Source organism: Mytilus galloprovincialis, chromosome 7, assembly GCF_965363235.1.
Source record: "Mytilus galloprovincialis chromosome 7, xbMytGall1.hap1.1, whole genome shotgun sequence".
In the NCBI taxonomy this organism is placed as follows: Eukaryota; Metazoa; Mollusca; class Bivalvia; order Mytilida; family Mytilidae; genus Mytilus; species Mytilus galloprovincialis.
The window spans coordinates 86,013,499-86,026,270 of NC_134844.1; the positions used below are offsets into that span (position 1 = coordinate 86,013,499).

The 12,772-nt window shown below is 31.9% G+C and overlaps 1 protein-coding gene and 1 long non-coding RNA gene across 9 annotated transcripts in view; one reads left to right on the forward strand and one right to left on the reverse strand.

Moving 5' to 3' along the window:
- The window catches only part of LOC143083911 (1-phosphatidylinositol 4,5-bisphosphate phosphodiesterase delta-1-like), a 113,047-nt gene that overhangs the window by 47,485 nt on the left and 52,790 nt on the right, over positions 1-12,772 (forward strand). The window lies entirely within an intron of this gene.
- Positions 79-11,295, reverse strand: LOC143083910 (uncharacterized). 2 transcript variants are annotated; one of them, XR_012980937.1, is made up of 4 exons: positions 10,893-11,295; positions 4,154-4,314; positions 3,469-3,591; positions 79-375 (listed from the first exon to the last, which is right to left on the reverse strand). It is a non-coding gene; the product is annotated as an uncharacterized LOC143083910 (long non-coding RNA). The 2 variants fall into 2 exon arrangements; XR_012980936.1 differs by having other exon boundaries at positions 3,465-3,591.

Genomic DNA, 12,772 nt, shown 5'->3' on the forward strand with positions numbered 1-12,772 from the left:
GGTTGTCGCTTTGACATATTCACCATTTCCTTTCTCAATTTTATATTAGTCTTAAAACATTAGTACAACATAAATGCATTCATGCATTATTTTTTATACACAATAAATTATCGGAGTAAGATTTTGAACATTATAAAACAGTTATGTAAATAATAGCAAAAGATATACATAAAGTAAAAACAATTTAAATAATAATATCTTTGATAAACTTTTTAGGTAAATGTATCAGAGAACTCTCTGTTTGTGCCATTCATTCAAACCATTGTATGTAAAGATCATATGGTTTTGATGTCCTCCAGTCAGCTGATTAAGCCGATTAACAAACTGTGCTTGGTTTCTTTGACATTGTACATATATCACATACATTTGGCTTGGCTGAAATTGAAATAAACAAATACATTCATGGAATTTTGTCTCCTTGAGTATCGCAGTTATAAGAATTCACGTTCTGATATCTTACATATTTAACCAGATTTTCGACAGGATATCGGTTATTTACTTGGGGATGTACAGCGGGCGGTCGGGCAGGCAGTAGACAAATGTTGTCTGTGCATTTCCTCATGAACTGTTCAACCAAAGCTTTTAGAATTTTTATATGTTGTTACTGACAACAAAATGGACGTCAAGTTTGATATTCACCATTTTCACTTTTACCGATCAGGAGTTATGGTTCTTGAAAGATTAAAAAAATGAGTTACGGTTCTTGAAAGATTTAAAAATTGTGTACCATAACTCGGAAACGTAAAATCTAAAATTTATAAAAAACAAAAGGAGTTCAAGTCAATATATATAAACAATTCACCAAAGTTGTATGCAAATTGGTTGAAGCTTTTTTGAGTTAATGTCCGACAGGAAAATCCGGTTTGCTGTCTCTCTGACAGGTTCTTGTTTTACATATAAATTATAGTACATGTAGCTTTTCCCAAAATGGCATTAATTAAATTCACATTTTTGTTCATTCTTGAAAAATCGCAATAATAAATGCACAGGCCAAATAAAAATATTGTGTGGTTCAAGTTACCCTACATTTTAGTCTTAATAATAGCTTACCCTATAAAGATGTTTTTGTCATTTTTCATTAAGCACTGTTAAAGTCTTAATTTCTGCTTTTTACTAATACTCAAATTTTCAAGTTGAATTAACATATTAGTCAAGAAAACTTTTTTTATTTAGAATAGTATAATGCATGGCTTATGAATTTGTTGTAAAATTTATTATGTTTAATAATAAATGTACAATCATGAACAAAGACAGATAACTCCAATTCAAAATAATTTACTTAGCCAGAAATACAATTCAATGTTTCATTTTAAATTTGCAATATTGCTAGATGGAAGCAATCTTAAAAATTACTGTACAGTGTTCACATGTGTTTTGATTTAATCAAGGATTTGTATAGTGAACTTGTTTTAAACTTTTTATTATATTCTCCTAGATATAAACTCAGTAAGGAGTACAACTTTTGCCTAAAAAATGAATCTGCTGTACTAGTTATATCATTGTTAGTGGCCATTTCAACCTGTAGTTATTCACAGTTGACCTCTTTGTCTCTTTTGGTCTCATTTGCAAACATACCACATCTACATTATGTCATACTAATAAACTGTAATGTTTTTGAAGTGCAGATGACTTTTGCACAAATGGTTTTAATTCAAGTGGAGATAATTAGACTGGACATTATTGTAAATCTGTGAAATTTTACAACTTTGTAATTTGAATTTTACAGCAAGTTTTCCCGTTATGGACTTAAATTCTGTTTGATATGAGGGTTGGGGTTGGGGTTTACAGAATAGATTAATGGGCAAAAAGTGACTATTTGAATATTAAGGGGCATAAAAAATAAATAATAGAGAATATATAATGGGCAAAATAAATAACAACTAGAGAAAAATGGTATAAAAAATTACAATAAAGAAACTAAAGACCCCCTCCCCCTGCCAGATCTAGACCATCTGGTATACTGTTACATAAATTTGCCAAAAATCTTTTATGGTTTATTATTTAAGTACATGAAGAAAGGTAACCAATGATTGTTATTTAAGGGGGTACAGAACACCTAAGGGAGTTAACTCTTAAATATCAGCTGAACGTTTTAATCACATACTATTAGGCCAACTAAAATTAATTAGTAGATTTTCATCCAAATTTTTGAAAAACATGGGGCGGGTGGGAGGATTTTATTTTTTGAATTTTATTTCATATGAAACCCTTGTCACAAGTTCTTCATACCGCGGGGTATATGCAAGTGGAAAACAAGCTTGTATAATGTATATACATGTTGTATAAGGAATCTGACACTATTTTTTAAACTCTTAAATAAAAATCCCTGATTGGCAACCACTGTTATACATGTAATTGCCACTTTAGAAACCTATTTATAGTATACATCAAAGGGAAGAGAAATGCTCTCTTCAGTTGGACTAGACCTACACCAAATTTATTTTGCTTTCTAAGCAATGGTTTGTAGTCCACATAAAATCAATAAAATGTATTGGTACAATTGTATGCAACACAAGTATTATGAGTACAAAATAAAATGTAAACTCAGTGTGGAAAGTAATTATGTGATGTAAAACATGAGCTTAACCAAAAAGTAGTTTTTTAATGACTAAATTGAGGGTATTAGGACAGTTACAGAGGGTGTTTGCTGTTTGTCAACAAAAACAACAGCCATGGGTAAATATAAGGGAATTAAAATGCGTGTTTGTCGACTTTTTTTCTCAATATACGGTCATAAATCAAACAAATTCGTGCTTGTGTCAATTTCTTTAATCCAGTCATGTTTTTTGTACCAATTTGTTCTACGATTCTTGCGCTTTGGATATCATTTACAGTCCAAATTTCCTGACACAAAGTCATCGTATAAATAAAGAAAAAACATGGTTTTCGATTCACTTGTGACTACCGCAATTTGCGTTAAATGACAAGGCGTTATAATCGTTACTCGAATATTTCATGCCCTTCTCGTTATCAATCTCTATTCTCGGTAGATGTTGTCATAATAGAGCAGCAGAATATGTCGACTCAATCATATCGTTATTAGATTACTCGGAGAAATACAAAAACGAAATTTGAAACAGGAAGTGTTGAATGAAACGAAATTATCGATGGTTCCTGGTAACGGACATGATAAAATCCGGAAATCGTATTTTTGTTAAATAAAAAAAATCGGGGCGGGACGATTTCAGAGGGGCGGGCGGGGATGAAAATCTAGCAATTAATTTTAATTGGCCTTATAAAAAGAAATCAAGCTTTTCAACGTTCAAATTGAGGGTTGGTCAAATTGCTATATAGCCTACCAAATTATTCCTGTAAATTGTGCAGTTCAAATTTCTAGAAATTTTCATATTTTTGTAAACAGGTCAAAGTGTATATTTTGTCAAAACTTTATGAAAATTGAACCAGCCAAATCAATTTTAGTCAAAGTGTTGGGTACCCCCTTAATGTTAAATGTACAAACTTACATACATGGGTAATACCATTATGGGCTAGTCTTCCAGCATATGTAGGACCAATGCCTGGAACATTAGTGACACTCTGCATATCCATTGGAGATGACACAAAATGCTGTAGCTTGTGTGAATTGCTTCTCTGTAAAAATAATAACTGCATTGGTGAATACATACCAAAATAAAGTAAGATGTACATGGTATTATGATTTCCAATGATAACTTTTATGAAATCTTTTCAGATTTATAAGATATATGCTGTTTCCTCTGACTAAATGAAGGTCAAGTTCAATTTTCACAATTTTAACTATTCTCGTTGTTGAGTTGTAGACCTTTCAGTAGCGAAAAATGTATAAGGATAGATAGTCTAAAGGTGGTACTTATTATATGATTTATTTTTATTTTGAGTTATTTCCCTTTGAAGAGAAATGGTGTAATTAATGAGTATATGGATAGATAGTCCATCAATGATTGTATCTGTTCAATTCAGATTTTAGTCAGGAGTTGTCAAAAATTTCGTAATAACTATTCTTTTAAAGTCATTTGTGTTTTGAAGGTAGATGTCACAGTTGTTATGTGGTATTTGTGGGAAAAATTTGGTTGATTATATATAGAATCACTGAAGCATGACTAGAGCGTCAACCAGAGGGCCCCCCTTATGAAAAGTTCTGGATCCGCCACTGAGGGATAATCATTAAACTTACTTTTGAATCAGCTATCCTTCGTTTTTGGTATTCAAAAAGAACCCTAGGAGACCTGTGAATACCTCTTGCTATACTTGAAAGAATCTTTCTTGCTTGCATCTTGTAGAGAGGCTGACAAATTGTTGTTATCTTTCAGAAACAGTGTATGTTGTGCAGGTTTCCTATAGATTGAAATTTACTTATTAGTTCTTAAATATCTGGGAACCTAAGTGCAACCCTTTTTGTAAGAGTCATTCTAAATTTTCCTTTTTTAATTAACCCCAAGAAATTAACTGCATGAGGTATTGAAATATTATCATCCTTTAATCTCCTTCCATTTCTTCCACAAGCAATAAAACTCTTGCAAACCATTTTTACGCCCCACCTAAGATAGTAGAGGGGCATTATGTTTTCTGGTCTGTGCGTCCGTTCGTCCGTCTGTCTGTCTGTCTGTCTGTCCGTTCGTTCGTCTGTTCGTTCGTCCGTCTGTCCTGCTTCAGGTTAAAGTTTTTGGTCAAGGTAGTTTTTGATGAAGTTGAAGTCCAATCAACTTGAAACTTAGTACACATGTTCCTTATGATATGATCTTTCTAATTTTAAAGCCAAATTAAACTTTTGACCCCAATTTCACGGTCCACTGAACATAGAAAATGAAAGTGCATGTTTCAGGTTAAAGTTTTTGGTCAAGGTAGTTTTTGATGAAGTTGAAGTCCAATCAACTTGAAACTTAGTACACATGTTCCCTATGATATTATCTTTCTAATTTTTTATGCCTTATTATATTTTTTATCCAATTTCACGGTCCATTGAACATGGAAAATGATAGTGCGAGTGGGGCATTCGTGTACTTTGGACACATTCTTGTTGACTTTCGAAATGTAAGAATTACCATGATCTACATCTGATAAAAATAGGTACACTAAATCCAAAAGCAACTTCAATATCACATTTTATGCAAAGATTAAAACAGGCTATTTTTTTTTATCTTCACTAGATGCCAATTTGCTAAAGTCTTATGAGTTTGATAATGGATTTTTTGCTTTATTGTCAGCAACAAATATTACATGAATGTAAGACTTTTGAATGCCTGTACATAAGGCCAATTAAAATTAATTGCTAGATTTTCATCCCCGCCCGCCCCTCTGAAATCGTCCCGTCCCGATTTTTTTTATTTAACAAAAAATGATTTCCGGATCTTATCATGTCAGTTACCAGGAACCATCGATAATTTCGTTTCATTCAACACTTCCTGTTTCAAATTTCGTTTTTGTAATTCTCCGAGTAATCTAATAACGATATGATTGAGTCGACATATTCTGCTGCTCTATTATGACAACATCTACCGAGAATAGAGATTGATAACGAGAAGGGCATGAAATATTCGAGTAACGAGTAAAACGCCTTGTCATTTATTAACGCAAATTGCGGGAGTCACAAGTGAATCGAAAACCGTGTTTTTTCTTTATTTATACGATGACTTTGTGTCAGGAAATTTGGACTGTAAATGATATCCAAAGCGCAAGAATCGTAGAACAAATTGGTACAAAAAACATGACTGGATTAAAGAAATTGACACAAGCACGAATTTGTTTGATTTATGACCGTATATTGAGAAAAAAAGTCGACAAACACGCATTTTAATTCCCTTATATTTACCCATGGCTGTTGTTTTTGTTGACAAACAGCAAATACCAGCTGTAACTGTCCCAATACCCTCAGTTTAGTCATTAAAAACTACTTTTTGGTTAAGTTCATGTTTTACATCACATAATTACTTTCCACACTGAGTTTACATTTTATTTTGTACTCATAATACTTGTGTTGCATACAATTGTACCAATACATTTTATTGATTTTATGTGGACTACAAACCATTGCTTAAAAAGCAAAATAAATTTAGTGTACAGGTCTAGTCCAACTGAAGAGAGCATTTCTCTTCCCTTTGATGTATACTATAAATAGGTTTCTAAAGCGGCAATTACATGTATAACAATGGTTGCCAATCAGGGATTTTTATTTAAGAGTTTAAAAAATAGTGTCAGATTCCTTATACAACATGTATATACATTATACAAGCTTGTTAAATTTCCACTAGCATATCCCCTGAGGTATGAAGAACTTGTGACAAGGGTTTAATATGAAATAAAATTTAAAAAATAAAATCCTCCCACCCGCCCCATGTTTTTCAAAAATTTGGATGAAAATCTACTAATTAATTTTAGTTGGCCTAATGATAGATATGTACACAATGAAAATGAGTTTTCTCTCAATGATGTTATATTGCTCTTTAAAGTAGATTTCTTCCTATTTTTTACCAGTTTTTTTATGAAAACGTTAGAGAAACAGTCCTACAAGGAGTATTATTACACTGGTCGGAAGGGTGGGTGGGAAGAAACCCAAAAAATATGTACAAACAATGGTAAATACAATATCCATGTCCAATGTACCCAAACACCTGGGGTCATTATATTATAGAAAAAGATAAAGGGGGTCCATCAATTGATAAGGAGACAGTACTTGATACTTTTACCTTCCTATGCTACTGGCAAATACTGCCTGATTTCAGAATTTTAATATATAAGGTATTCATGAAATATATTTAAAAGTAACATGATCTACAAATGGAAAAAGTACCAGTTAAGAGGGAAAATAAAGAAACCCCTGAGGGTTTAAGATGTACATGTAGTAGTCAAAAAATCAAATAAAAATAAAAAATATACAAATACATTGTAGAAAACTGTGCACGGATTATCTTATCAGGACTGTGTTAGGTACTTCTTGATACTTTGCTTAAAAGTAAAAGTGTTTTGAGCTTTACGCATTTTGTGTGGTATATCACTTTTAATTTTTTTTTTTAAACATAAATATTATCCATACCTTTAATTTTGTTTTTACCTCAGCTGAATATAATTTATGAATGTGTATGAATGTACGTTCCCAGATCACTTGGAATGGTCTTTCACGTCATATATTTATATATATATATTTAAAAGGGAAGGTGACGTAATAATGTCAAACTTCTATATGATTGCAAATTTAAACAAATTATGACAATGACAATTGAATTCTAATTATGCCGGGTATGTTAATTAACTTGCTCATTTTCAAAAAATTAATATTAAATATTTAACATGCATTATTTTAAGAAAAAAATAATACATATCTATAAATATAACATGCAATATTCTAAGAACATATTACAATTAGAATTAACCTTTTAGTTAATAAACAACAAAAAAATATCCTTAAAAATCTGTTGGAGATAATTTAATAATTTTTGGCATCATTAAAATTATGTATACATTTATAATTGAATTACAATATTGGTTAAGATTATAAATTAATATTGATGTGGGTACACATTAAATACAGGTTTTTATATGGTTAATAGAATTCCATTGAAGCTGTCTTATTTACAAGTCATGTTGATTTATCAACAGAGGTCTGTTTTAAAAATCTGTACAGCTGTTTTTGGCTTCTTGTTTTCCATTTTTGTCTCCAGGTGCTCGCACATCCCTAGATCTTCCATCAATTTCTTCATTTTCCATCAACACTTGATGGACAATTGATGGAAGTTTGATGGTACTTGATGGAATTCCATCCAAAACCAAAAAAATCCATCAAAGGATGATGGAAATTAGGAATATTATTTCCGTCAGTATTCTTTTGATGGAAAATTTGATGGCATCTTTAACCCCTGATGGAAAATTGGATGGCATTTTTTTGCTAAGTTTAATCTTTATAAATAGAAACATCTGGAAGGACCATTTGTTCTTTTATGGGGAAGTAGTATTAAAACAGAAAGGAAGGCCAAATATATGGGATATATTAAGGGATGTTCTGTTGTAATCATGGCTACTAAGGGAAGGAGGGCTGATTGGGTTTAAAAGAATATTCGGTATATGAGTAAACCTCCCTAGATAAAGAATTGTTACCAGTCAAAAGTTCTTTAAATTAGTTTAAATTTCATTATGTTGCACAGTTATAAAGAATGACGTATTAATTATTTAAAAGGAAAATCCCATTTTCTGAAATTCTTGATTATAAGTATAATTAGAATATAAGCAATATGTGATCTTTCCAAAAATGTTTTTTTCCTAGAATTAGTAGATGTACTCTCAAAGCAAATATATATATATATAGTTTCATGTCTTAATTAATCTCTCATGACACATTTTCCAAATGAATGAACCAAATTAAACTGCGACAATTCATAAACAAAAAGGAAATTAGAAACTTTTCTGTTAAAACAATGAAAGTTTAACCTCTCAGTGAATTAACATTAAAAAATATTCTTTAAAGTATGTTAAAGATAAATTTTAAACTTCTATTTATTATTGAAAATATATATATCAATTATTGAATAAAATTTGTTTAGACAATGAAGTTAAAAGGTTCATGATTGAAAGGTATGAGTATTTATATATAAATGTATAAAGTTGCTGGTATGAAGAGATTTCAATTGAAACTGTCTAGCCCTAGTTACATCTTCATGACAATGGTTAGGAATCAGCCACCTCCTCTTTGCTAGGGAAGATGGCTCTTGTATATGCAGACCGCCTCGGTGGTCTCATGGTAGCATTTTCGCCTCGAGTGCGGGAGGTCCTTGGTTCGAACCAAAGACTTTAAAATTGGTATTTGCTGCTTCTCTGCTAAGCACACAACGTTAACCCTTTCCTCCATAATGACGCCTTTTGACGCCACCCCCTTTACTCCATAATGACGCCTTTTTACGCCTCATTTACTATCTCAGATGAAACGCATTTTTCTCGAGTAATCCGTGCCAGATTTTACCAAAGATGTATCCAAAATAAGAAGTATAAATTCGTTAATAAATGGTGTTAATTGTGTTGATGAAATAATTGTTTATCAAGGTGAATTATAATTTTAAACTTGTTGTTTTCTTTTTTTTTTAACGTCGTTGCCATTTTGTCTCACTTTTTGTTGACAACTTTTCAAAGCAGCCGAAATCGAATAAGAACAAAGACTGGTAGGCTGGGAGTCAGAATAATATGTCGGAGAATGGTGATATTTCTTCCTTTTGACTATTTCCTTGTGAACTAGCATTTAAAAAAAATCTGGCTCAGCATGTCGGTCTAGTACAAAGCAAGGTTCAAATATTCATGTAAAATTAACATGTTCTCGTCCTGAATATGCATATTTATTTGCTGCTGGACGTTAGTTAGTCATTCATCATCATCCTCTTGTAATGCAGCTAGTTTTCTTTCTCTAAAGAAAAATCTCAATTTTTACGTCTTCAGTATGCATGGATTATTTGTGCTTTGCATACATCCTTTCATTTTATTTTCTCAGTGAGTTAGACCAAATTTTGCCTGTTAAAAGTGTTTGGTATGACAAAATTACTGTAAAATTAGGTCATACAGAAATAATGTTATTGCATTCATAGATAACTGCAATTCATTTAAGTTTGTGGAAATTAATTTTCATGCTAAGAGGTATATTGGCCACTTCTTTTAAGTTAAGTCAACTCCCAAATGTCTATGTAGTGCTTTATTATAAGAGCCGGTATAGAAGGTTAAATTGCAACATCAAGTTGGATTTGAATAGAAATAAATTATAAAAGATAATCACTATTTCAAATATTTTTCATTAAATCTGTAATTTAATCCATGCTATCAAAAATCTTATAAATACTTACATTGGTACCAGTGGATTATCTGATTTGTCCAATCAAGATAGTTAAATTATAGAATTTTAAGGTCCGAGCCTTGGTGAGGACTTTAAAATTCATAATCTAACTATCAAGATTGAATAAATCAGATAATCCAAGAGTAACTATGTAAGAATCTGTTTCTCTGATGATTATCAAATAGATTTTCATTTTTGTCGAGCCTTCGACTTTAGTCGAAAAAGCGAGACCTAGCGATCCTACATTCCGTCGGCGTCGGCGGCGTCCACAAATATTCACTCTGTGGTTAAAGTTTTTGAAATTTTAATAACTTTCTTAAACTATCCTTGAATTGTACGAAACTTGGACAGAAGCTTGTTTATGTTCATAAGATAGTATCCAGAAGAAAATTTTGTAAAAATAAAATTCCTTTTTTTTCGTATTTTACTTATAAATGGACTTAGTTTTTTCTGCCAGGAAACATTACATTCACTCTGTGGTTAAAGTTTTTAAAATTTTAATAACTTTCTTAAACTATCCTGGAAATGTACAAAACTTGGCCAGAAGCATGTTTATGATCAGGAGATAGTATCCTGAGAAGTAAATTTTGTAAAAATAAAATTCCATTTTTCCTGTATTTTACTTACAAATGGACTTAGTTTTTCTTTCAGTTAACATTACATACAGTCTGCAAAAGTATTTAAAACATTTTTAAGATTCTTAAACTAGCCTGGATTTTTACCAAACTTGGACAGAAGCTTCTGAAAATCAAAAGATTATGTATCGAGAGGAATAATTTTATTGATTTTTTTCATCATTTTTGATGAGTGTGTGATTAACAGCAAAAGTAGGCGAGACACTGGGTTCCGCGGAACCCTTACAAATTTTTGATAAAAGAATTTCCCCTTCGAGTGCCTTCCACATTCCCCAAAGATGTCAATTTCACTAACACCTAACACAGTTTCCATTTATCCAGTGACCAGCTGATAAAGGTTATGACCCTTTAAAACTCCACAATTCATCTTCGGAGATCATCAGCAACCACACATTGAATTTTGTTTATACAATGGGTCCAGAATTTAATCGCCAAAGAATTAGAGAAAGGCATTTATATTACTGTATGATACTTACATAGACCAATAAAATCGCAAAATTTGCTGGAGACAATTTAGTTCTTTAAGTTGTTCATGCTTTCTGTCCACCTGTCAATCTGCCTGTCCATTAAGTTGTTCATGCTTTCTGTCCACCTGTCAATCTGCCTGTTCATTAAGTTGTTCATGCTTTCTGTCCACCTGTCAATCTGCCTGTCCATTAAGTTGTTCATGCTTTCTGTCCACCTGTCAATCTGCCTGTTCATTAAGTTGTTCATGCTTTCTGTCCACCTGTCAATCTGCCTGTCCATTAAGTTGTTCATGCTTTCTGTCCACCTGTCAATCTGCCTGTCCATTAAGTTGTTCATGCTTTCTGTCCACCTGTCAATCTGCCTGTCCATTAAGTTGTTCATTTTTTCTGTCCACCTGTCAATCTGCCTGTCCATTAAGTTGTTTGTGTCCACCTGTCAATCTGCCTGTTCATTAAGTTGTTCATGCTTTCTGTCCACCTGTCAATCTGCCTGTCCATTAAGTTGTTCATTTTTTCTGTCCACCTGTCAATCTGCCTGTCCATTAAGTAAAAAGTTTGTGTCCACCTGTCAATCTGCCTGTTCATTAAGTTGTTCATGCCTTCTGTCCACCTGTCAATCTGCCTGTCCATTAAGTTGTTCATGCTTTCTGTCCACCTGTCAATCTGCCTGTCCATTAAGTTGTTCATTTTTTCTGTCCACCTGTCAATCTGCCTGTCCATTAAGTTGTTTGTGTCCACCTGTCAATCTGCTTAGGTCATTGTTACTAAAAATAGAGAGAAAAAAATCTTTTAAAGAGAATATGCAATATGCAAGTAAATTTCCAATATAAGCAAATGTTAAAACATTTTAAAATTAATTATTACAATTTAGGCAGGTGTAAAGAAGTAATTAGTTTCAAAATACAGACAAGGAAAGTTTTATTGACATATTACCTCCATGACACTCAGACCAGATATTATGCATATAATATACGTGTTGACCATCTACCTAAATGTGAACTTGATTAAGTAAATTACAAAAATACTGTATACCTTAATTATTAATTCAGCTGATACTAATTCTTATGATTACACAAGATATTACTTATTTCTATAACACAGTCATAAGCTCTGTGTTGAAGGTTGTACTTTGACCTATAATGGTTTACATTTTACAAATTGTGACTTGGATGGAGAGTTGTCTCATTGGCACTCCTATCACATCTTTATATATCTAGTAAAATATTGTTAGACTGAATTAAGGAATTAACATATAGTGTTGTCGAAAAAACTTAAGGTTTATGTACCCTTCTGTAGCCATTTTTGTACGAATTTTTCAAACCTCAATTGTATCAAAACTAAAGATATAATAAATAATAGAGATAGGCCATTTGGTACGTGTTCCAAGGGGAAACTTGATGCAAAGCATTATTTTTTACTGTTTCATTGCATTTGATAGAAAAAGAGGACTTTGTGGCAAATAAATCAAGATTTTTATAGAAAATCCACAGCCTTTACCCTTGTACTCTCATATTTGGCAATTTGATGACTGGTAGATATAGGATTATTGCATGCAGTGCTAGCAGTGATTTCCTTAAAACAAGTTTATAAATGTAGTTATTGGTTAAGACAAGTATAAATATGGCCAAAATCAAGTACACCTTTTAGGGTGCGCTCGACTTTAGTGACTCAGCACGAGGTGTTTTGGAATTTACAGGTTACTAAGAACTTTTTGTAAAAAATAAACACTAGCACATCATAGAAAATCAAGTGAGTAATTTATGTTTTAAATTTTATAACAAAAATCTCTGTATTAAAGGCTGTGGATTTTCTATAAAAATCTTGATTTATTTGCCACAAAGTCCTCTTTTTCTATCAAATGCAATGAAACAGTAAAAAATAATGCTTTG